The sequence below is a fragment of the Aotus nancymaae genome, unplaced genomic scaffold (assembly GCF_030222135.1).
Source record: "Aotus nancymaae isolate 86718 unplaced genomic scaffold, 86718_ANA_hifiasm-v0.15.2.pri h1tg000010l, whole genome shotgun sequence".
NCBI lineage: Eukaryota > Metazoa > Chordata > Mammalia > Primates > Aotidae > Aotus > Aotus nancymaae.
The window spans coordinates 7112397-7137555 of record NW_026988421.1 but is presented as its reverse complement, the minus strand read 5'-3'; positions in this window follow the sequence as shown (position 1 = coordinate 7137555).

The following is a 25159-nucleotide window of genomic DNA, read 5'->3' as shown; positions in this document are numbered from 1 at the left end:
ATGCATTTCATCCCAGAAGTCCTCAGAAATGCGCCCGAAGGGCAACATGGGCACACCACAGGCTAACCTCGTTCTTTAACCTTACTGAGCCTCCGTGTCCTGATCTATAAAATAGGACACTAATATCCACCTAGAAGAGAGAGAGAGTGAAGGTGCTTCACAATATGAAACGCTACACAAATGTCAGGACTGATGCTGAGTCAAGGCCAGCTCACCCCTCCTCCCCACCCACAGGTGCCTCCTCATTCGCGTAGATGTAGCACCTGTCTTCATCTGGACAGCTCGAGATCTTGATGGACCTGCAGAATCACTGCTCCCCAGACACCCTGCTGTAAATCATGTCAGCCTCACTCAGCTGCCTCTGAGCTTCTGAGCATGTGTGCATGATATTGGAATAAAGTTTAAATTAAATCCAGAAGCTGCAACGCTTCATAAAACTCAAACTGCAAATTCCTCACTGTGGAATGCCAAACCGAAAAAGTAATCAGAAATAAATACTTCATTTTGCCCCATGTGCCCTGAAGACCCCCAAACTTGGCTTCAAAAGATCTGGGGCCTTTCAAAGATAAGAAATCTATGCAGTAAACCTCTCACATGGCCTCAGGATTCAAGCCATCCCCCTGCATTTTTAGGAGAGAGAAGTGGAGTCCCAAACCACGAAGGACCAGGATGGAAAGAAACCCCCAAATGGTGCCGAGGCAAGAGATTAGGGAGGCTGCCTCTCCTGCTTTCCACACAGATGTCCTGCTGCCTCCCTTGCAATAACCAGCTCTTGTATTCTCCAGGTGAAATTTCCAGCTGCCCAGCAGCTGCCTGATGGATGCCTGCTACCCATCTGAAGTTCACCTAAAAGATTTACAAATTTCTGCTTTACAAATTTGGTGCAAAGTTCATGCTGGGAGGCACCTCAGGAAACACGAAGCAGCGTGGTGTGCGCATGTGTTTTCTAAATAGTAGAGTTTCCAGGAGGGCTTCCATCAGCACGGAGTGTTTACGAGAGGCTGCCACAGTGGTGTGGTAGGCATACCTGCTCCTGCTGCCAACACGATTTGCTAGTGTAATTAACATTCAGGCTGAAACTGGAGAAGGCAGTTCAACTCACAAGGACTATTTTTAGAGGCCTCTTAATGGAAAACTATTTTCCTTTCAAACCACACAGCTTTCTGTAATTAGAAGAGAGACTATTATTCAAGTCAGAGTTTACTTTTTCTCACATTTCTGTACTTTATACGACGTTATCCTGAAAATGCATTTACTTGGGGCAGACAACACACAGAGAAGCGGCGTTGCTGGGCGGGTGTGAGCGGGGTCCTCATAGTGTCCTTACCCACCCTCCTGCTCAGAGGGAGGATGCGGTCACCAGCACAATCCCCCACCCCAAGTCCCACCCTGACCCTGCTTGGGATCACTTAGGTGACAACAGCACCATCCTGTGCATTTTTCTCTTAGAAACTGGCTACAGGATCCCCAAAAGCTCTGACATTTCTGGAGGATAGCTTAAAATATTTCTTCTATTGTTCCCATTATAGAAGCATGGATACCTCCCACAAGTTCATTCATGTGGCCATCAAACAGTGAGCATCTGCTTGGTGCCAGGAGAGGGACTGGACCCCCCAAGGCACCCACCCAGATGCACACTAAAGGCACCACCCCTGCCTTTATGGAGCTTATTTTCTAGTGTGGGGGCTGGGGATGGTGCTAAACAAAGCAATACATCAGCAAAACATATAGAGCTTTTGATAAAGACTTTAAAAAGAAAAAAGGAAGAGCAGGGAAGCAGGAGGAAGGAAGGGGGGAAGGAAAAGGGGGAGAAAACAAGGAAAGAAGAAGTGAGAAGGAAGGGAGGAAGCAGGGACTCTATGGGACACTTTAAACAGGGGAGGGATGTGATCTCCTACCTAGGGATGCAGGTAGACCAGTCTGGGGCTTGTGCAGGGAGGGATAGTGGTGACTTGGGATAGGGCAGGGACTGTGGAGAAGGGAAGAAGGGGACAGATTCAAGCCCACTCTTAGGGGTGGCACCAGTAGGACTTCCTGGAGTGGCTGCAGGTGGGAAGGAGGGAGGAGGAAAGGATGGGTTGGGGGCTTAAGCAGGGGACTTCTGCTGGAGAAAGACTAGGAAGTGAGAGCGCTGAGATTCCAAACGCTGCAGCTTGAGCAACAGCTATTAACAAGAGACTCTTTGCGAAGGCCAAGTGCAGAGACCATCCTGTTTGCAGATAAGCCAGGTCACCTGCAAGTTTCTTCACTTGATCACTCACTCAATCAGCAAACATTGGCTGAACTCATACCAGAGCCAGACCCTGGGCAGGTTCCGGGAAGTCGGCCACAAGGACTCAATCTGCAGCCTAGTAGGGAGACAGACATGCAAATGAGGAGCACCCTCCCAGGAGGGTGGTAACCCTCAAGGCTACCACAGAGGGCTGGGGGCAAGGGGACAGGTGTGGGGACAGGTTTGGGAAGAGAGGCCACCTGGTCCATCTACTTGGGATACCAGGGATGGCTGCAGAGGGACCAGACTACTGAGCAGAGTTCTCCAGAACAGCTGGAGGTGGGCAGGATCTAACCACATGTTCAAGTTCACTGCAGGTCTAAACAGTCATGTGGTTATTAACAGCAGAAGGACACTGGACGCCTTCTGCAGTGATGAAAAATATTCCATATAATGGTTTGGGTGCAAATTATACATTTGTTAAATCAGCAGCACACAATCAGCAAACTGTACACTTTACATCTAATTGGCTGTATGTAAATTTGCTGAGAGTACATTATATCTTTAATTTAAAAAAAAAAGATTTAAAACTGTAAACCCAAAAAAGCCAGGAGGCTCATTGTTAACTCTCACTAAATTTAAGTGGACACCTTGTAATTACCTAACGCATTGACTTGACCTTTTAAGAGGCAATTCTGCCCTTTTGAAGCTGCAGGTTCAAGTTTTTGGCTGGACACAGACACACCCTGCCATCAACCTCAGGCAAGGCAGACCCCACACAAGACAACACAAGAGGAGGATTTGCGTAGCTCGGGACACTGGCTTCCCTCCACCCTGAGGTTCCGCAACCAGGACTCCAGAAAGTACGCTACCAGCCCACGTCCCACCTGTAACAGGTCTCTGGGCCTGCAGGGAGGACCCACCCTCAGCAAGTCTTTCTACCTCCTGAATTCTCTGTTTCTATCAATTCCGATTGCATCCACATAAGGCTTAATTTTTTTTTCCTTTAAAAAACATTATTTGCCAAAATCTGGGTTGAGTAATTAACTAGTGCCATGCCCAGCCAGGGAAAGCAGCTCTCTAATTCATGTTCCACAAGGCTCCGCCTGACAAGTGGAAGCCCACCCGGGTGCTGCTTTCCCTCAGCCCTGCATTTGGTTCTAATCACTTTCACCCAGGCTGCTCATATCTGATGATGCGTCATTGCTGGACCATTCAAGCCTCCAGAATATTTCTCTTTCCATTGTACAGTACTAAATCTTTGTCAACACTTCCCCAAATGCAGAGGTTGACAGTCAGCCCTCAATGACTCAAAAGGAAATCTAGTAAAAATTTCCCAAAGGGTCATCTTTCAACAAGTCATTCTGCTTTCATAAACGAAGAAGGCAGGCACGAGTGGATAATTGTGACCATGCTCCTCGTCCTGTCATGTTCTCTCAGAGACGATGAACACTCTGAAGTGATGTGGTGCTTCCTCAATGTTCAGGGACAATATCAGTCATGTGGTCACCCATGAGGGCCATGGCGTGGTGCCCTCACCACAGTCTCACACCTGAATTTAGTCCCTCCATGCTGATGCACGTGGAAACAAAGATGCCCTCAAGAGAGGTGGCCCAGCTTCCATCTCACAGGACTGCCAGTGTCACAGTGACCCACCTGCATGGATGGGTGCAGCCAGGCAGCACCTGAGCCCATAGAGCCAGTGCAGGGAGCAGGTGCGGAGCTTCAGCCTTGTGAGGAGGCGGGACCACCAAAGTCCACAGTTGTAGACAGAGGCTGGAATGTCCCCACTGAACCCAGCCCCACCGTGTTGGCCCACCTGCACAGTCGGGCCCCTGCACTCCTGCCTCACCTCCCGACTCAGCCTTTGGTTGCTCACCCATGCCAGATGGGTGCCTTGCTCTGAATGCCTGGACACGTGGCCGGGTTTTTTCACTCCTCGCTCTGGAGTCTGGGAATCGAGTCTGTGCATTTGCAGCCCTGGAGGTAGGATTCTTTGTCAAATCAATGGCCAAGATCATGACCTCCACCTGGACAGAACCCTTTCATGTCCTATCAGCATTCATCAAATCTAGCATCTCTCCCCCACTGCAGGGATTCTGGGAACTGCACCACCAGCCCCTGGACCAGTTCCCAGGCAGACTCTCCTGATCCACTGGATCCCAGCTTTCTTCACTTCCTGCCAGTGAGGGCTACCTCAGCAGCTTTCTCATCATGCCCACCCAAATACAAGCCCCAGGTTGGTGCAGAATCATCAGTTACTAGACATTTGCAGAAGTGAGTTAGGCGCAACTGGTGTGAAATACGGTTATGAACGCGGGTGCTCACTCAACTGCACCTAAGTCCCTGCCTCTAATTGACTGTATCCATTTCCTGGGGCTGCAGTAACAATGCACCACAAACTGGTGACAACACAAATTCTCTCATGGTCTTGAAGGCCAGAATTCTGCGATCCAGGCATCCACAGAGCTACACTCCCTCCACCAGCTCTCAGGGAGGATCCATTCTTGCATCTTTCAGTCTGGTGGCCCCAGGTGTTCCATGGCTTGTGGCAGCATCACTGCAGTCTCTGCCTCCGCCTCCCTGGGGCCATCGTGCTGCTCTGTCTGGGTCTCTGTGTGTCTGCAGGGCACTCCTCTCGTGTGTCTGCGTCTGTGTCCAAATCTCCCTCTTCTTATAAGGACAGCAGTCATCCTGGATTGAGGCCCATCCCAATGACCTCATCTTATCTTGATTAAATCTGCAAAGACCCTATTTCAGTATAAGGCCACATTCATAGACACTGGGAGTTAGGACTTCAGTTTATCTTTCTGCAGGGGACAAAATTCAACCGATACCGACCTTATGTCTAGCTCATTTCATGACTCTTTCATTTGGGAATTCATTCAGCAAGCATTTATTGAGCACCTGTTACAGTCCACTCACCACGCCAGGTATGAGGGACTCCTACTCCAAGAACCCACAGTCCAGGGGACAAGTGCCCAGCAGCTGCCAGGAAGTGCAGTCTGAGGACACTTAGACCAGGGAAGCACCAAGGGGGCTCCTATCCCAGCCTCAGGGCGCTAATGAAGCTTCTCAGAGGAAACGGTGATGGAGAGGAAAACTAGGCTGAATATTATTAGGCTGGTGCAAAAGTAATTGTGTTTTGCCAGTACTTTTAATGGCAAAACCCACAATTACTTTTGTAACAACCTAATAGCCAGGCGAAGAGGCCATAAACAGAAAAAGCTCCAAGAAACTAAGAGAGGAGAGAAGCTGAGAGACTTTAGGAAACCTTGGATGATTCAGCAAGGTAGAAACAGAGGCATGGCAAGAGAGATGAAACTCCAGAAAGTTACGTTGGGTGCTCATATGTCACTGTGACGCCAAGGCACCCACAGAGCATCGTGGGCTCTGATTACAGGTGCCACCCATTGAACACACACTGTGAGCACCGTCTCCTATAATCACTCCCCCCACCCTGCAGGGGTGGGGCGCTGCACATGTCACCAGTGGTGAATCTGCAGCAACCTCAATTCTTGCCTCCTCAGAAGAAAGAATTCAACTGAGTGAAATGCGGCAGAAGGAGAGACTGAGGCAAGCTTCAGAGCAGGAGTGAAATTTTTAAAAGCTTTAGAACAGAAAAGAGAGGAGAGGGGAGGGGAGGGAAGGGAAAGGGGGAGAAGGGGAAAGGAGGGGAGGGGAAGAGAGGGAAGGGGAAGGGAGGGGAGGAGAGGGGAGGGGAAGGGAGGGGAGGGGAGGGCAGGGGAGGAGAAAGGAGGGGAAGGGAGGGGAGGGGAAGACAGGGAAGGGGAAGGGAGAGAAGAGGAAAGGAGGAGAGGGGAGGGGAAGGGAAGGGAGGGGAGGGGAGGAGAGGGGAGGGGAAGGAAGAGAAGAGGAAGGGAGGAGAGGGGAGGGGAAGGGAGGGGAGGGGAGGAGAGGAGATGGGAGGAGAGGGAAGGAGGAGAGAGGAAAGTGCAACTTGGAAGAGGACCAAGTGGGCAACTTGAGAAACCAAGTGCACAGCTGGGCCTCTTGACTGGGGTTTTCTGCATTGGCATACTTCCAGGATCTTGCATTACCTCTCCCCACTCCTGAGATCTTATTAGGAACCTGCTGATCGGTTTCAGGTGTTTTCTCTTAGGAGCCTGCCTTTCCCTGGCAGCGGCTGTGACCAATTATTATTTTAGAGAAACAGTTGACAACCGCCTGACCATCACCTGAGGGTCACTCAACACTCCTAGTGTGTGTGTGTGTCCAGATGGTGGGGGCATTCCCACCCTGCTCACACCTAACTAGCCACCCCCGGTAACACATTGAACAGGTGAGAGACGTGAGGCCTGTTGCATTGACATTTCTCTCCCCAGGTCACATGAGGGAGGCAGCGGAGACTGCCCTCTGGGACTCAGCTCCACAGCCTTGGCCACCCCTGCATCTGCAGACTGGTCCCCTCCCAGACATTGCACCGGTGTGGAAAAGACGGGGAGGGGCTGGTGGCCAGGGCTTGTTTTCATCTGTGATGCCCTCTTGGGTATTCACCCCAGAGCCCGCTAATTTAGGAGGCGCCGCCGGGGCTCAGGAGCACGAGTGTGTGAACTGAAACACACCCAGCCCTGTCCACTCCAGCTGGAGGAAGGCTCTGAAAGGCACTTAGCTTTTTCATCCTGGGCCCTCATTAACCATTCTCTTCTGTCCTTGTGATTCCCACAACCTATTAATTTATTTTATCACACAACCTCAGTCCAGTCAACCATCTAGTTATTTTTGTCTCTGAAGCCACACAACAGATTCAACTACTTGGTTGTTGTTTTCATTTGTCAGCTAGGTATAGAGGTATAGAGTCATGAAGGAACTGCCAGACCTCGTGGGTTTACCCCTATCCGTCATACCGCAGACTCCTCCAAAGCTCATCCACACGGGAAGTTATCCGCCGAAAGAGTGTTTGGTGATGGAAATGGATCCCTGGGCTCTACTCTGCAGAGATGAAGGGCTCTAAATCTGCAGTGCTCTTGCTTGAGGAGGCTGCCAGGCTCTCTGTCTTGATTTGACTAATGAGTGTGGAGTTTGGCAGAGGCATTCTTGGAAGATTCTGGATTGGGTGTGTGTGTATACATAAAATAAAAGATGCGCTGGGGGTATTTTGAGCTGAACATGACTGATAGCTCTGTTTATTAAGATAGGAGCAGTCAAACCCTGGCTGTTTGAAGTTATACACAGATATGCCAAAGAAGTACAGCCTTGTCCAAGTGCGGAGTCTCAGGGTAAACTCAAAAGAGAATATGTATTCTCCAAGTAGCATTTGCTGAACAACGAGGCTAGAATACATCCATGTCCCCCACTCTGTATTCTTTTCCTAATGAGTGTTTAGCGGGGCATTGGCTTGGCAAAAAAGCACTGGAATTATTGCATTATAAATGTGTTTATTTGCTTAGGTGGGTGCGTGCATACATCTGAATGAACATATGCATGTATTCCACACCTTGTTCCCACAACGGGAATAAAGATGGCTAAGGAAGCTACGTAATAAAGTTTAAATAAATAGATGAGGAAACCAGGGCAAGTGAGATAGAAAATTAGGAATAAAAATAGAGGAAAGAAAGTAGAGAGGAGGGCAAGTGGGTGTGAGGAGAGGAAGGAAAGACGAGGGGTGGGGAGCGAGAAAAAGAGAAGAGGAAGTGGTGAACAAAAGCTTCTGTTTCCATGGTGACCAGCAGCTCCGGGTCCACAGAGATAAAGCTCCGGAGGATGCTATGGACTGACTGTTTAACCGGATGCTGTGGGCATACCTCCAAGCATCGTTCCTGCTCAGGAGGCACTCCCCTCCCAGGCTCTGGAAGCTGGAAGCTGCCCACAGCCCATGCAATGCATAATTCCCAGACCCTGAACCATGTCTGATGGACCAGAGTGGGCACCGGAGTCAAGCTGAGCCAACCGCGTTCCCTCCCCTGGGGGTTTGGAATCCAACGTGAGAGGAAGTCAGTGTCACTTGGTGGCATGACCTCTGTGTCATGGAGCATGCAATTTTGGAGGAGCCTCAGCCTGCCCTGTGCCTGAGAAGCAGAGGAAGTGAGCATGGTCGAGTTGAAGGTCAAAACAGCTCTTGCCAAGGTCATCCATGAACTCCATGAAGCTATCCATGAGTCCACTTCTTAATCTCTAAGCCACATCGAGCACTGTAACTGTGGCTTCCTTCCGGGACACTCTCCCATCTGGGATTCTGGAATGCCCTGACCAGGCCTTCTCTGCCTCCTCTTTCTTCACTGAGACCCAAGATGCTTATGTTCTTTAGCACTGGGTCTGGGCCCCTTTCTGCTTCTAGCTTTCCCCCTTCTCTCTCTAGCGACACCTGTCTATTCCATCCGTTGCTGTGGCTTTCAATTCATGCAGAGAAGTCCTGTGCTCCAGGTCTGTGCTTCTGACAGCCTCCTTGACATCTCCACTCAGATGCTGCCACCAGGTCCCAAACTTCACTCCAAAAGTGAACTCCTCATTTTCTTCCCCAGATTTGTTTTCCTCCTCTCTGCCGACGACACCATCCTCTACCTGGATGGTTCCTTAAGCCAGAAGCCTGGTGCTCGGGCCTTAAATCCTCAGCCCTCAGCATAACATCCATCAGCACGTCTTGTAGATTCAACTTCCAAGATGTACCATGAATCTGTTTTCTTCTCTGATTCCCTAAGATTTCACTAACCTCATTCAGGCCACCACTCTCTCCAACCTCGATTTGCTTGATGGCCTCCTAACTAGTCCCCACGCTCCGTCTTCCTCCCTATTTGTTCTCCACGCTGCAGCCAGAGGGGCCAGCTCATAGTGACAAATAATAGATCTGCTTCAAACCCTTTCACTGATTCCTCCCACCCAAAGAATAAAATGCAAACTCCTCACCAAGAGGTTTGAGATTGGAGCTGCTCTGGTCTCCTCCCCTCCCGCAGCGCCTGTGATGCCTCCCTCACTTCTCTCCCGACCAGCTCCTTTCAGGTTTTCAAGTGTTTCCTGCCTTGGGGTCTTGCACTGGCTGTTCCTCTGCCTGACGGTCCTCGCCCTGCCCTTCACACGCTTGCTCCTGCCTGACACATCTCACTCTGGACATCACCCCTGTGTGGCAGGGAGAGCTCCTCTCACCTCCTCCCAAGATAAGCCCCACACAGGACAGGTACAGTGGCTTACGCCTGTAATCCCAGCACTTGGGGAGGTCGAAGTGGGCGGATCACTTGAGGCCAGGGTTCAAGACCAGCCTGGCCAATATGGCAAAACCCCATCTCTATTACAAATATAAAAATTAGCTGGGCGTGGTGGTGGGCGCCTGTAGACCCAGCTATTTGGGAAGCTGAGGCAGGAGAATCACTTGAACCCAGGAGGTGGAGGTTGCAGTGAGCTGAGATTGCACCACTGCACTCCAGCCTAGGAGATAGAGTGAGACTGTCAAAAAAAAAAGCCCCACGCATTATTCTCCATATCAGCTACCTGCTGAGCCCTTCAGACAACTGGTCATTTTTGTTGTCTTGTATGATGTATGATGTCATCTTTCCTCACTGGTCAGTGGCTCTTTGTGGACAGGTCTGTGATTGATCCACACTACATCCTCAGAGTCAGTCCATAGTGTACATTCATGTATTATTTTGAAAGCTAAGCAGAGAGAAAGCAATGAGGGGAAGTGAGAAAGTGCTCCATGAACTTTCCAGTCCCTGGCCCTGGTTGCTCAGGACGCCAGCCCTGGAGTTCCGCTGAACACTCCTGAAGTCGGCCAGCAAAGCCCTCTGCTGCCCTTGAGCAATTCCCTGCTCCCGAAAGCAGCACCTAGCACCTGGCTATGACTCTGTGCCCTCTGGGAAACCAGTCGCCAGCTTTGAAAGTTTGTGGACTCCAGGGCACTTGGCATAAGGCTGCTCTTTCTCAGGCTTGAAGTTCTGTGCTGTACTTCATGCTTTTGGAGGAAAAAAGTACTTGTGCAAACCCGAATTACTACAGGAGGAGAAAGCACCTCAGCCAGCAAACATCCCCAGCCCTAGGAGCACTGTGTTGGCCATTGGTGAGCTTGTATTGCATCTCAGGGGATTAGGGGCCAAAATGCTATTATATGTGTGATCAGAGGCAGCTGGATGAAGTGGGAGTAGGTGGTGGGATCCACGGAGTAGGGAGGGGCCCGGAGCCCCGGGAGAGAGAAGCCGCTCTGATCATCGATACACTAGGTAAGGCTCTGGATTGTTCTGGGTTTCTGTGTCCAGGTCTGCAAGACTGAGACAACCAGAGCCATCAAGTCACTTAGCTGAGCACTCCCACCCCACCCCCATTCACTCTGTGCTCCTTTCCATGGAGCCCCATGGGAGTTCCCATTCACTGCCTTTGACAGGTCGTCTCTGACTGCATTAAGCCCACTCCTTTGAGTGGTGACTGAAGTCCATCTAACTGCTCAGCTTTCCACGCGTGCATCTGATCTCCCTAACTTGGGCTCCTCCAGGGCAGGGACATTGCTTTCTTCTCTCTTCCTCAGCTCAGAACCTGGCAAACAGCAGGCATCAAATTAATGTTTGTTGGTTTGATCTGGCTAAATGATCTGAAGAATTCTTTCATTCCTCTAGCTCAAGCTACCTTCTGCCATTTGATTCTCTCTCTTTTTTTTTCTTTTGAAACATGGTCTTGCTCTGTTGCCCAGGCTGGAGTGCAGTGGCACAATCATAGTTCACTGCAGCTTGAACTCCTGGACTCAAGCGATCCTCCTGCCTCGATCTCCAGAGTAGCTAGGACTACAGGCATGTGCTACCACGCCCAGCTCTGATCCTCATCTTAATTCCAGTTGCTTGCTGGATGGGGTGAGTAGGGAGGGAGAATGACAGATGGGGAGATAGGGGGCAGAGGGGAAGCCAGGACAGGAAGGGAGGGGAGGGAAGGCTGGGCTTGGTGTTTTTGAAATTGAGTGAGATTGGGTGGAGGCATAGATATTCAGCTTAAGGAAAAGAGGGAGAGAGTAGGAGATGAAAATAGATCTATACAATCAGCAGATGCCAAAATGTTCACAACGTTCCCAAATCTCCCTTAGCATCTCTCTAGAGAAGCCCATAGAAAAGATCCTTTATTCCATTTCTAATTCAGGATCCGCTTTGATGTGCTCAGGCCCAGGAATGAAAGTTACGATGACTAACATCTTTAATGTCATTAAAATAATTAAATTACGTAGTCATTTCTTACACCCAGCCTGGACTTTTTTCAACACTTTCTTTCAAAATGAAACATTACAAAGACATCAGGGAGTTGGAGAGAGCCTGCGGACAGAACCTTCCTTCCAACTGCTGCTCGTGATAGAGGATTATATTGGGCTTCGCAATTCATCTGAAGTTTTCTTGCTATTTCGTAAGCATAATAATAGATATAAAGCCTCGGATTTTAATGGCACCTTTCTACCTACCAACCACATGTGGTCTCACAAACATTCTCTTTTTATATGTTAAAGAGAAGTATTACTAGCCCCATTTCACAGAAGTAGCAATTTGATGATTCACAGCATTCAGCACTAATATTCACTGAATGCCTGCCATATTCTAGGCACTGAGCTTTCATACACTCTCCTTTATACCTCTCAACCAGCTTTTCAGGACCGAGAAAGGACTCCAACCTGGACCATCTGACTGAAAACTCACATGCTTCTACACTGTGTTTTGTAACTCGTTCAACAAATCTTTATCGAACAGCTTCTATGTGCCAGACCTTATCCTGGCTGCTGGGGATACAGTGCTACAGGAGATAGATCTCTGTGTTGGCAGGGATGGTGTTATAATAGGAAGATGTAAAGAAACCAAAACAGGGTGATGTATTCAAGAGTATAGGGCAGATGTGAGGGAGTCCATGCCTCCTGGGGAGATGAATGACAAGAGGGACCCATTCACAAGAAAATACGGGCATAGCATTCCAGTCGGAAGGAAGACCAGGGATCTAAACATGTTAGTATTATTTCCTCAGCCATGTCACCTGAATATCTGGTGTAAGACAATAATTATTAATACAGAAACAAATATTCACTGCTTATTTATAATAAAACAAATAGAAATGACTTAAAATCAAATAGAAGGAAATTTCAAGGAATTATGACACTTGTGCTTGCTGAAATATTATGCAATCATGAAAAATAACTTGACAGGTTTTGATTCTGATTAGGAGGTATGCCTTACTCTCTATCTCTCCTACTGGTTACAACTAAAAACTCAGGACAGACTATATAAAATAATTATCAGAGTACTGTGAAAAATAAACAATAACAGAATGGGGAGGGAAATAAAAACTTGAAGAAATACAGATGTGACAGAGTGTCCTGGAGTGTCCCCACCTCATATTTCCTGGCTTAGACACTAGGACAGCTAAATTTTCAACTGTATGGCAGATGTGATGTGCATAGAATAAGTTCCAAGAAAAATCCAAAATCAGAAGGGCAGCTTTTGCAGCGCACAGTGTGGGGATAACTCTGCATTTTGTTTTCCTTTTCTCTCCTTTTTCACTCTCTCAGCCCTGTTCCGAGGCAAGCCCCAATCATGACGCTGTGATCCGCTTCAGCAGCAGTGGTCATGGAAGCCATACAAACTTGTAAAGTTCTGAGAAAATTCTTTCCTCTGACTAGAGGAAGCTGGAAAAGGGGTCCCTGTGGTCCAAAGAGAGGCAGGAAGGATGTCTGTTACCTCCTCTTTCTTTTTTTCCTAACTATTTTGTCCTAAAGTGGACCCAGTCACTGTAGGATGAATGAGTGCATGAAAACACAGGGAAGTTAAAAACCCCAGCTGGAGCACCAAGAAAGGGGGCCACTGGGAGCTGGAGAGTGTGGAATAAATTTGGAAGAGGAGGCAGCTGAAGAAAGAGAGCCCCTAAATCTGTGTTTGAAGCCCCCAGCTCCTCTCTGAGCTGCACATGTATGGAACTAGTATAAAGTAGCATAGACAAGGCTTTGAGAATATAACTGCTGTATGTCCACTGCTCAGGACCCAGACTGGACCCTGGGTGGTGCCCACACAGGACATATCCAAATAGCCTCACAGAAGCTTTGAAATTTAAACTGACATTGAAACTGCAGCCCACAAAAGATGCACAGGGATTTGTGGTCCAATCCTAACCAACTTGATTACCTGCTCAAATCAACATTTATCAGAGAATTTTAACAGTGCCTATAGCCCGATCTCATAATATTCAAAAATATCCAGGATACAATCTAAATTTACTCAACATACTAAGAACAAGATACATCCCAACAACCACAAGATAACCCAGATGTTGGCATTATCAGACAAAGACTTTAAAGCAGGTATGACAACCATACTCCATAGAGTAAGAATGAACACTCTTGAAACAAATAGAAAGTTACAAGCTCTCAGTAAAGAAATAGAACCAATAGGAAGGAACCAAGCAGAAAGTTTTAATAACTGAAACATACAAATAGAATTTTTTAAAAGGCACCTAGAGGAGCATAATAACAGAATGGAAATGGCAAAAGAGAGTCAGTTAATTTGAAGACAGGTTGTCTTAGTCCATTTGTATTGCAATGAAGGAAATACCTGGGACTGAGTAACTTACAAAGAAAAGACGCTTATTTGGCTCACAGTTTGATAGACTGTACAAGGATGGCAGTGGCCTCTGCTTCTGGTGAGGGCCTCAGGAAACCCACTCATAACAGCAGGTGAAAGGAGGGCAGGGTGGGGAGATCACATTTCAGGAAGTGAAAGAAGCATGAGAGAGAGGAGGAGGTTCCAATCAGATCTCATGGGAACTAACAGAGTGAGAACTCACTCATTACCACAAGGACAGCACCCAGTCTTTCATGAGGGATCCACCATCATGACCCAAACACCTCACACCATGCCTTTTTTCCAACAGTAGGGATTAAATTTCAACATGAGATTTAGTGGGGTCAGACAAACTATATCTAAACTATGGCACAGATCAATAGACATTACCCAGTGATAAAGAGATAAAAGATTAAAAATAACAGGGCCTCAGTGTCATTTCTTATTAAAGACATGGAGACCAAAAGATTAGTGAAAATTATTTATAAAGTTCTCAAAGACATGATTCCTATATCTGGCAAAAATATCCTTCAGGAATGAAAGCAAAATGAAATAAAGGTATATTCAGATGAAGAAAAACCAAGATAGCTTATCACCAGTTGTGTATAAATTTAAAAATAGATTTCAAAAATAAGAACAATGCAAAATTATTTTACAAAGGGCTTGTTATTACTTTGAAAAATTTCTATGATCTAATATTTAAAAAAGATACAAAATTTAAAAAATATAGTTCATGCAGTCATATCCAAAAATACTATACATAGAGAAAAAGGCAGAAGTAAAATAAAGTATTATTAGTGACTTATTTTGGCAAAAAGACCTATTGGTAAATTGTCTTTTTATTTTATTTTTTAATCTTTTCCAAAATGTCAGTGGATAATTGTATGGTTTAAATGTATCTCCCAAAGTTCACATGTTGGAAACTTAATCCCCAATATGATAGTGTTGAGAGTTGAGACCTTTAAGAGATGATTAGGTCATGGGGGCTTTTCCCTCATGAATGGATTAATGCTGTTATCTCAGGAATGAGTTAGTTATTGTGGGAGTGGGTTCCTTATAAAAGCATGACTTTGGTACCCTCTTCTCTTTTTCTCTCTGGCATGCATGCTTTCGCCCTTCCACCTTCCACCATGGGATGATGCAGCAAGAAGGCCTTCATAAGATGCTGGCACCCTAATCTTGGACTTCTCAGCTTCCAGAACTCTGAGAAAAATTTTTTCCCTTATAATTTACCCAGTTTGTGGTATTCTGTTATAGCAACAAAAAACGGATGAAGACAATGGTCAACCATTTTTATAACATTAAAAAAAGCTACTTCTGAATGCACTGGTTAGTTAGGAAAAAGTGTGGAATAAATCTCTCAATTTTAGTCCAAGAAAAAGAACAAATTCTTGAAGATTCCTTTCTAAAGAGAGGAGGTGTAAGAGAGTGCCCACCAGATGAAGAATATGGCCCATTATTTCAGCCTTCACCCATGTTCATGAGGTTCCAATTATCTAAGTTCATAAGACAATTCTTTTTTTAAAAAAAAGCATCTGAAGTTCAAAGTTATTAAACATTATAGATTTGGCCTGCCTGACAGTTCTTAAAGTTCTTAATTCTATTTTCAAAGAGAAAAAGGTCTTTATCGGAAAGAATCTTCCCAGATGCTAATGGTAACCACTGCTTCACAATTGATAAAATCATCCACTGAAAGGAAGAAAGAAAAAAAAAAAAAAAAAAACCAGCCAGCCTCAAATGGCAGAAGCAGATTTTAAGGCTTAAGGGATGTTCTGTGAACAAGATAAGAGCTGGCAGCCAACCTAACCCTATAGTATATAATATCCAAGGTATGAGAGACAAGGAATGAAGACAACTAACAGATAAGCGTGAGCCCAGGCTCCAGGTGACGGACGTGGTAGCAGAGGCTCAGATTCAAACACCTCTATGCTGAATAACTCAATGGATCTACAGGGTAGAAGAGACAGCCACGTGTGCCACTGTGAGCCTGAGTGAAGAAGGGAATGACAGACATTTAGGAAGGTAAAAAGAATCCCAGAATCAAGGTTTGCAATTCCCTGGCAACATCCAACTTTGAGGAGGAAAGGAGATTCCTGGTTCACAACTCTTCCAGGAGCTAAGAGAAGGGATAGCTGAGGTCTGAAAATTGCCATGTGCGATGCCCAATGCCTCCCCTTTTGCTTAGGGAAGCGAAGGGAAGGACAGCCCTCTCCATCTTTTTCTGCACAACCCTTTGAATTTGTTCCCTTTAAAGAAGAATGTCATTTGTTCTACTCCAGGACTCAACCGGAGCACAGCTGACATTTGGGGGCAGGTGTTTTTGTTGTAGGGGCTGTCCTGCGCATTGCAGGACATTGAGCAGCATCCCTGACCTCTACCCTGTAGATACCAGGAGCACCCATGCCCCACACTTGTGACAACCAAGTATGTCCCCAGACATTACCAAGTGTCCCCTGAGATGCAAAATCACCCCACTTCAGAACCATCACTCTATCCATTTTGGAAATTTCATGGATCCTGATTTCTGAAGAAGCAAGAGGTGAGTTCTGTTGTCTTAACCGCAGGTGTGGCCGCTGAGCCCAGCAAAGCCTAAGGGAATAAGGGCAAATATATAAAGTTCAATTTTTTTAAAATTTAAAAAGGGTAAAAATTTTTTCTGGATGTAATGCAATTTTGCCCTTCTAAAAAATATATGCTGTCCCTCTTGGATATCTGTGTTTCAAGTATTCACTCATTCATTTAAGTAACGTTCACTAAGTGCTGGCTTTCCTGTGCCCCTCACTCAGCAGCAGCCAGCCCAGCCAGCCTGCATTTGCGGCAAGTCTCCTGAGTTTGTATAAGCAAATACAGAACTTTACTGTACTTTGCCTCACTAAGTCTACAACATTTCTGAGAGCTAAGATTAAATTCCCCAAAGCCTAGGAGGCTTGGCGAGTTGAAAGAATGTGCCCAAGTGAGCGGAAATTCGGGATGGGGAGGGAAATTCTTCTTTATGAAATATCTCCAGCTGCAGAATACAGGAGGAATGGAAAAACTTCATTTTGCAGCCCGAGTAGAATAATTGATTCAGGCTAGAATGATCATTGGTTGAAAAACTATTGGGAAACAGGATATTCACATGAGGCCAATGTATCACCCACAGATACCTGACTAATCGCAAAAGGAAAAGTCACTGTCAACACCTTAAACAAGTGATCAAACTACCCACTGAGGAGCAGCTTGAGGCCATGCAGTGCGAAGTCTCCACCCTCGCCTAGGAAGTATTACACCAGGGAAATCTAATCAAGTCTCTATATCTAACTCCTGGTTCGGGGAAAAAGGGGGATAGAAAAACATGCAAAATTGCCACAAGGACACAAGAAGGCAAATCAAGAACCTGGGGCATTGTAAAAGACAACTGGCCTGCATTCTTCAAAAAGTTGGAGTCATGGAAAAGAAAAAGAAAAGGTACAGTAGCCTCCTAAATGTAAAAACATTTAGAGATATAACAAGCAACTGCAATGTGTGTACTCGCGTTGGATCCTGGCTTTTAAGAAATAGACATGAAACACATTCTTAGGACACGTGAGGAAATTTGAACATAAATTGAATGATATGGTTTGGCTGTATCCCCACCCAAATCTTGTCTTGAATTATAGCTCCCATAATTCCCTCCTTCTATGGGAAGGACCCAGCAGGAGATAATTGAATCATCGGGGTGGTTTCCTTCATACTGTCCTCGTGATAGTGAATTAGTCTCACAAGATCTGATGGTTTTATAAAGGGGCATTTCCCTGCACAAGCTCTCTTCTCTTGTCTGCCTCCATGTGAGGCCTCCCCAGCCAGGTGGAACTGTAAGCCCATTAAACCTCTTTCTTTTGTAAATTGCCCAGACTTAGGTATATCTTTATCAGCAGCATGAAAACAGACTAATACACTAATACACTAAGTCAAATGATTGTTATTTTTTTCAAGTGTAATAATAGTATTGTGGTTATATACGTAAAAAAGGGAAAAAACTTTTTCTTTCTACACTCTCACATATACTTCACTTCTGACACCAAATGTGCAGATTTTCCATACCAAGCAGCTCACCAAATCTCCAGACACCAACTGTGTGTTCTACTATGCAGTTAGGATACTAACTACCTAGAGTTGGTGCAGACCGCCCCCCAGATGAAGGGCTGGTCCCACAAGACTACCCCCACTGCAGACATCAGTTACAAATAGCAGGTCCCCAGGTTACCCACACTTCCATCTGACGTAGCTACAATGACCCCATGTAGGGGTTCCTGTGACTCTCTCCTTAGGTTCCATAACTGGTTCTAATGGCGTGCAGCATTCAGGGAAACACCTAGTGGTTTCCTGGTTTCTGGTACTGGTTTATTATAAAGGCTATGGTAAAGGACATAGATGAACGGCCAGAAGAAGAATACACAGGACAAGGATTGAAAGAGTCCTAAGTGCAGGAGCTTCTGTCCTCATGGAGTTGGGGTGCACCACCCTCCTGGCACAGGGACGTGTTCACCAACCCAGAAGCTCTCCAATTTTTATGGAAGTTTCATCACTTTGGCATGATTGATCACAAACTCAATCTCCAGCCCTTTTTTCCTCCCCAGAGGATGTAGAGTCAGGGTGGGTGAACTGAAAGTTCCAAGCCTCTAGTCCTGGCTTGGTCTTTCCGGTAATCAGACTCCATCCTGAAGCTATCCAGGAGCCCAAAAAGAGTCATCTCATTAGAACAAAGCATGCCCCTATCATCCAGGAAATTCCATGGGATTTAGGAGTTCTGTGTCAAGAACCAGGGTCAAATACACTCCTAGAACACCTTATTGATCAGAAAATTCCAAAGGTTTTAGGGGCTCTGTGCCAGAAACCAGGAACAGAGACCAAATACATTTATTTGTATTGTATCACAATAAGAAAATGTTCTTAGGAGGTAAGTGCTAGGGAATTATAATTTAGGGGTGAAGTGTCATAATAAGTCATAACTTATTTTCAAATGATTTGTATATATGTACATATATACATTTATATCCACAGAGGGGTGAGAGGGGTGGGAGAGAAATGTGGCCCCTGAAGCCAATTTATGCCCTGAGTCTGCTGGATTTTCCACTGTTTTACACATGTCTCTAGCAGGGGAGAAGTTCAGGAAATGACCCACTGGTTATTTTTTTTCAATTAAAAGAGAATTCAGGCTTGAAAGCTTGCCCAGTTGTTCAGTAAGTTTCCAGACCTCATTAAGCAGTGGAGATTATTAGAAAGACTCTCACACACTTATTAATTTTGTTTTCCAGGGAATCCAAGATCATCTTTGTCAGCCTTTGCTAAATCTGCAAAACACGTTGGCATCTTGATTGCTAATTAGTGTACCGGGAAGAGATAGTGGCTTCCACAACAATTTCACATAATAGAATGAATTTAATTAAAATGCATAAATTTTTAAACACCCTAATTTGTGAACATCCTCTTGGAAATCTTATGTCTGTGCCAAAATATTTGTAAGTTGCACACATCCAACAAAATTGGCATCTCCTGCCTCTCTTGTGTGTGTATTACGAGGTAAAGCTTATTATTCCTGCAACACAATGGGTCCCCCTACCCTACCACACTTACCACGCCATGTTTCTGTCTTGTTTACCTGTCTACTTTTTCCTCTAGACTATAAGAGTTATTCATTCATTCATTCATTCATTCATTCAACGAATATTTATTGACAACCTACTAAGTGTCAAGGCTCTGTTCTAGAAACAAGAGATACAGCAATGAACAAATTCATGGAGCTTCCAGATGCAACCATAGCAAATTGTAATAACATGTTAAAAATTTGGCAAAGATCTATACATTAGGCAAAAGAGCCCTATTTTTACTGATTTCCAGTGAAATCTCAGTAACATATGTATGCATTTAATGCTTTCACAGTGTAGCAGGGTCTCAGGGCTAGAAGAACTTCCAGAGACGCATGTCCCAAGCCCATGACATGCTCTTCTCATGGCAGATCCTAAGCTGGCCAGAGGGCCAGCACCATGGTGTCTGTGCCATGTCTTTAACATGCCATTGGCCAAAGTAAGTCTCCAGCCAATTCCAAACCAAGGCCAATGAGGAACTGGGAACAATAACTTAATCTTCCAATACCAGATCTTTCCATGGAAACGCTGTTTCCTCCACTTTCTGCTCTTCTCTCTCTGCTAGCTCTACTATCCTTAACATTTAATTTGGATATCGCCTCCTCTGAGGACTCCTCTGTGGCTTGCATGCTCCTCCTGGGTTCCCCCAGTGTCCTGGGCATGCCTCTACCATGGCACCTAGCACCGTTTATTGGAATCATCTGTGTCTCTCTCCCCCTTGAACTGAACTCGCCTGACAGATGTCTCCAGTTGCCTCCTGAACATCTTTTCTCCCCTTCTTTAGAACTTCAGAGAACATCAGTTTTGTCCAGGGCAGTGGACAAAATTGGGTCCTGTTAAAACTATTCACTTTCCTGGATTATCTTTCAATTAAGCTGACCACTCAAAACAGTTTAGCTTTCTGCATAGTTTTCTTAAAAGAGATACATCCAGGAAATCTGTCTTCCTTTTGTTTTTGTCCTTTGCTCCTCCCCTTTCTCCTGCCTGGGACATGAACGTCATGTCCAGAGTGCAGCAGCCATGTTGCAATCATGAGGACTAAAGCCATGAGTTAAAGATGATGCAGCAGAAAGACAGGAAGACAAGACGGGGGAAGCCCTGGTGGCTTTTGAGCTGCTGTGTCCACCCTGTACTGCCCGGATCCAGACTATGTTATGTGAAGAAAATCCTTTCACTTCATTAAGTCACTTATGTTCAAGTTTCCCGAGAGTTCCAGCCAAATGCCCCCTAACTGAAAGAACCTCTCAAGGAAGAGACAGACATTACTCATTCTTGCATCTCAGACCAGGGACAGGTTCTGGCACACAGGAACCCAGTAACTGTTCATCTGTGGATGAGCACACGGCCTTACCAAAGCTCTGCCAACCTTCTCAACCTCAGTCTCACCCCTACCTGCTCTCAATTTCCAGACCTCAGCCACACTCCTCGGGGATCCCCTCATGCATGCCAACTTCCAGCTCACCACTGAGCCTTTTTCAAAGGTTGCTCCCTTTACAGGAAGGACAGTCTCTCCTCTTTCTCTACCTCCCTTGAGGCTGCCTTGAGGCTTCTTCTCTGGCAGCCTCCTGTGTCCCACCCTCCAATGATGCTAGACTAGTAAAATGCCCCTCTGCCTCAGTGTTCTCATCCATGAAATGGGCATGATGATAGTACCTGCCTCAGAGAGTTGATGTGAGAATCAGAATAGCCAATTCTTGCAATCAGAGAGCAAAAACCATACATAGGCTTACCCCATGCCAGGCACTATCCTAAGTACCTCACATGCCTTTAACTCATTTAATCCTCTCCATGACCTACAAGTGCTAACGTCAATCTCACTTTACAGATGAGGAGACTGAAGCACCATGTCCAAGGTCACACAGTGAATGAATGGCAGAGCCAGGATTACACTGAGCAGGCAAGCTCTGGAGTCCAGGCACTTACCTGTTGCTCCACGTGACCTTAGGGCTCCCAACTGCACCTGGTTCCTTAGCTCCCAACAACTGTTAACAACAATTCTCACCAGCCAGTCACCTGCCACTCTGGAAGTCATTGCTTGTGCATTCACTGCACCAGGCTTTGTTATCCCCAGGTCAGTACGAATGGGTCACATTCATAATTTCATTCAACATTTCTGTGGTTTTAGTTCCCACCTACTTGTTAGCAAGATATCCATTCTTGTTTCCCTGGAACTCCCTTTTGGGAGTTTTCTCTAGGAACCTCCCAGTACCAGGGGTAGGTACCAGGCACATTGTTCACCCAGGTTCTGCACCACCCTGAGGACCAACACACTCAACTGTGCCCCAGCCTCCTGGCCTATTCATGAACATCTAATGCCCACATTAACACACAGCACAGAGCTTGTCTGCCAAACCTCCTGGCCGCGGCACACACTCCCCTCCACCACCATATGCTCCTGTCATCCCACCTTCTGTGAGAACTTCACAGACCACAGATTCATGCCTGGAAACTGGTTTCTTGAGTGCTAAACAACAGTGGTCACCAGAGAGCTTTGATTCACCACAAAGATTGTCTGTGGACGCCTGGCCCGGCCAACCTTAATAGCTGGTCCCAGACCTCCTAAAAATTCTGCAAAGAGAGCCAGAGTACATGGTCTGAAGACCTCTGTTGTGGTAGATTGTTTCTATATTTTAAGATGCAGTTTTTAAATAACTGCAATTTAAAATTGGTGAATTTTATTCTATGTGAATTATGTCTCAACAAAGCAGAATACATCAACATATGTGGCTACAGCATGCTTTTCTTATAATATGGCCTTAACACTGCTCTATCAAATTGTGGCATCTCTGTCTCCTCCCCTTAATCCTGTGACTGTGTTGACCAACAGATGATGGTGGAAACATCCCTATCTCTGTTTGACTTCTGAGACAAGGTCAGAAAATTCTGCTTTGTTCTCTTAGGACACTCATGCTTGGAAGCCAGCTACCATGCTGTGAGGAAGCCCAAGCAGCTACATGGAGATGCTATCTCTGGGTGTTCCCGTTAACAGCCCTGGCTGAGATCTCAGGCAATAGCCAGCATCAGATGTTCAACATGAGTGAATGAACTTTCAGATGATTCCAATTCACAGCTATTTAGTCCCCTAGCCTTTGAGGCTTCCCAGACATCAGAGATAGGAATGAGCCATTTCCATTGGCTTCTATCCAGATTGCTGGTCAACAAAATCCATGAGCATTGAAAAATATACTTGTGTTATGCCACTAAGTTTGAGGTGGTTTGTTATACAACAGTGGTAACTGGGACACGGGGCTGCCCCAGAAGATCCCAGGAAGGCTGTGGTCCTGAGTGGAGCAGGGGAGCACTCCTACAGGTGGCCTATAGCTGGTACCTCTCCTAGGCAGGAGGCCAGGACAGGGAATCCTGGAGAAGCTAGCAGGCTTGAAGCCAGGAGACATCTGAGACCTTGTTGGGAGATCAGAGAAAAGGGGCTGTCACAGGTGACAGGACGGGGCAGGCATTGCCACCACAGGTAGTGCCAGGACAGGTGATGGCTCAGCATGCAAGCTGGACTGCTTTAGGGTGGCCACAGTGAGGGATCTGAGGAACCAGTGGGCAGGGGCACTGGCAGAGCACAGGAAGGATGCATTTTGGAGGATTCATGAGGCCAGACCCTGGGCCCATGGGAAGGTACTGGAGTCCTGGCAATCCTTCCCCTGGAATGAATGAGGCTGACTCAGCTTCTAGGAGCTATGGGTGTCCTGGTCAACACCACTGCCAGCTTTATGGGCCAGATTCCCTCCAGTCTTTGACAAAAGTGAAATTGCAGAACAGCAACTGAATCTGAGAAGAGACCAGATAAACTGAGGACCTACAAACAAGGCTAGGAAGAGGAAAGCCAGGAGGCCACCCTGGAAGAAACCTCATTTTTTCCTGCACTCACTGTTTCACTTCCTTTTGGATCCCAGTGTAGAGTAGGCGCTCTGGCCAGAGTCCTCATTTCTTCTCCCTACCCACCCTCACCCCCACTATTCCTGCTGGGAAGGGTTCCTCTGCCTTCTGCAAGCCTTAATTTAAAATGGTTACCTGCAAAGGACCTGCCGCACCTTTGGGGGTAGCCCAGAGAGTCAAGCAGGTCCTGTCTTGGAGAGGGGATGTGCACCCACACACATACACAGCCCGCCCCCGCCAGCTCTGCTTCCCTTCTGAAGACCCCATCTGTAATCAGAAAGGGGCAAGAAGCCTGGGGATACACAGCCCCGGCCACCGGTCATGCTTCCCTCCTTGGGTAGGGCATCCTTGGTGTGCCCAGAGCCCCTGCTGAAGCAGAGGTGACAGAAGTTCCCACCACCTTCCCTCCCAGCCATCTGCTGCATGCATGGCTGCCCAACACGTCCTAGGCCATCTCTGTGCCCTGAAGAATCTGGCTCCCCTCAGCCCCTGTCTTCCGTGCGGCCACCTGCCTGGTCCTTTTCTCACGCCCGATACATGAAGCACACTGAAAAGGCCACCTCACTGTGACACACCTTGATAGCTTTATCAGCTGTCCCGGGAAAATCCATGCCTGAGTACACACGTGGGTCCTGTAAGCCAATCCCAGATCCCTCCCCTGGGCTTTTGCTTGACAGCCCCCCGCCCACAGCCCTGCTTCAGAGTCACTCTTTGAGGCCTTCTGCTTGCTCCCCGCAGCACCGTCTGAACTGAAGGCAGAGGTGCTGTCCTCAGGAAAAACACTACTGGGGTGTGCTGCTTCCAGCAGCCCCGTGACTCCAGCTTAGTTTATCTTGGGCGTGAAGCATTCCAAAGGAACGCAGTTCTCCCCGTGCCAGGGACCAGGACCGCAGGAGAGGCCGCGCGAGTGCTAGTACCTTCACGGGCTCCTACAGCACACTCAGGCCCGATTCCTGGACCCTGCTTCAAAGCAGCCTTGTCTTCCCCTTCCATCAGGACCTCCGAATATACACAACCGAAAGACAGCAAGCCCAGAAGCAGGTTGATGAGGTAGGCAGACCTCCAGTAAGCGAATCAGGATCTGAAATTGCAAAACACGCCTGAGCGCTGCCATGTGCTTTTAATTTCCCTGTTATGGTTAAAGCAGGGAAAGACATCCAGCGAGTGGATCCAATGAGTTGCTAAAAGAATGCTGCAAAGCAAGGTCACGATGGCATTTCCTGACATTCATTTTAATTGAATAGTTTAATGTTAGATGATTACAACCCCATCAAATTTCCAGAAAACGAGTAGCCCAGGCAGTCTCCAGAGCTTGGCAAGGAGAAATAAATCTTTCTTTCATTCCCACAGCAGCTCATCTGAGGGCAGGCTAGGGAAACTTACCCACACTGGATTTGCCATAATATCCTGGTTGAGGGCCCAGGCTTCTGAGTGTACACCCATTCGCGGGGACAACTTGACCATATGTAACCCCAACAGAGAGAACTAATCAGGCTCCTTAGTCAAGGAGGGTCCTGAAAACTCAGGGAAGGGACTGACCACCACCACCAGCTGGCAAAGAGACCTCCAGTGGGAGGGGGTGGGGAGCAAGTGAGCCTCAGCTGTCTGGCAATTAACAAAGGAGGAAGGGAGGTGAGAGCATCAGACCTATGTGGCCAAACCCCAGTAAAAAACCCCTGGACACTGACGCTCAGGTAAATTTCTCTGGTTGACAATATTTCAAGAATATTATTGAACATCGCTACCAGGAAAAGTGAGTCTGTCCGTGAGTCCGCGGAGGAGGACACTGGGAAGCTTCATGCTTGGAGCTCTCCTGAACTCTGCCCCATACGCCCCATCCCTTGGCTGATTCTAATCTCCATCCTTTCACTGTAATAAACTATAACTGAGCATAACAGACCATAGTGTGTTCTGTGAATCCTTCTAGGGAACTA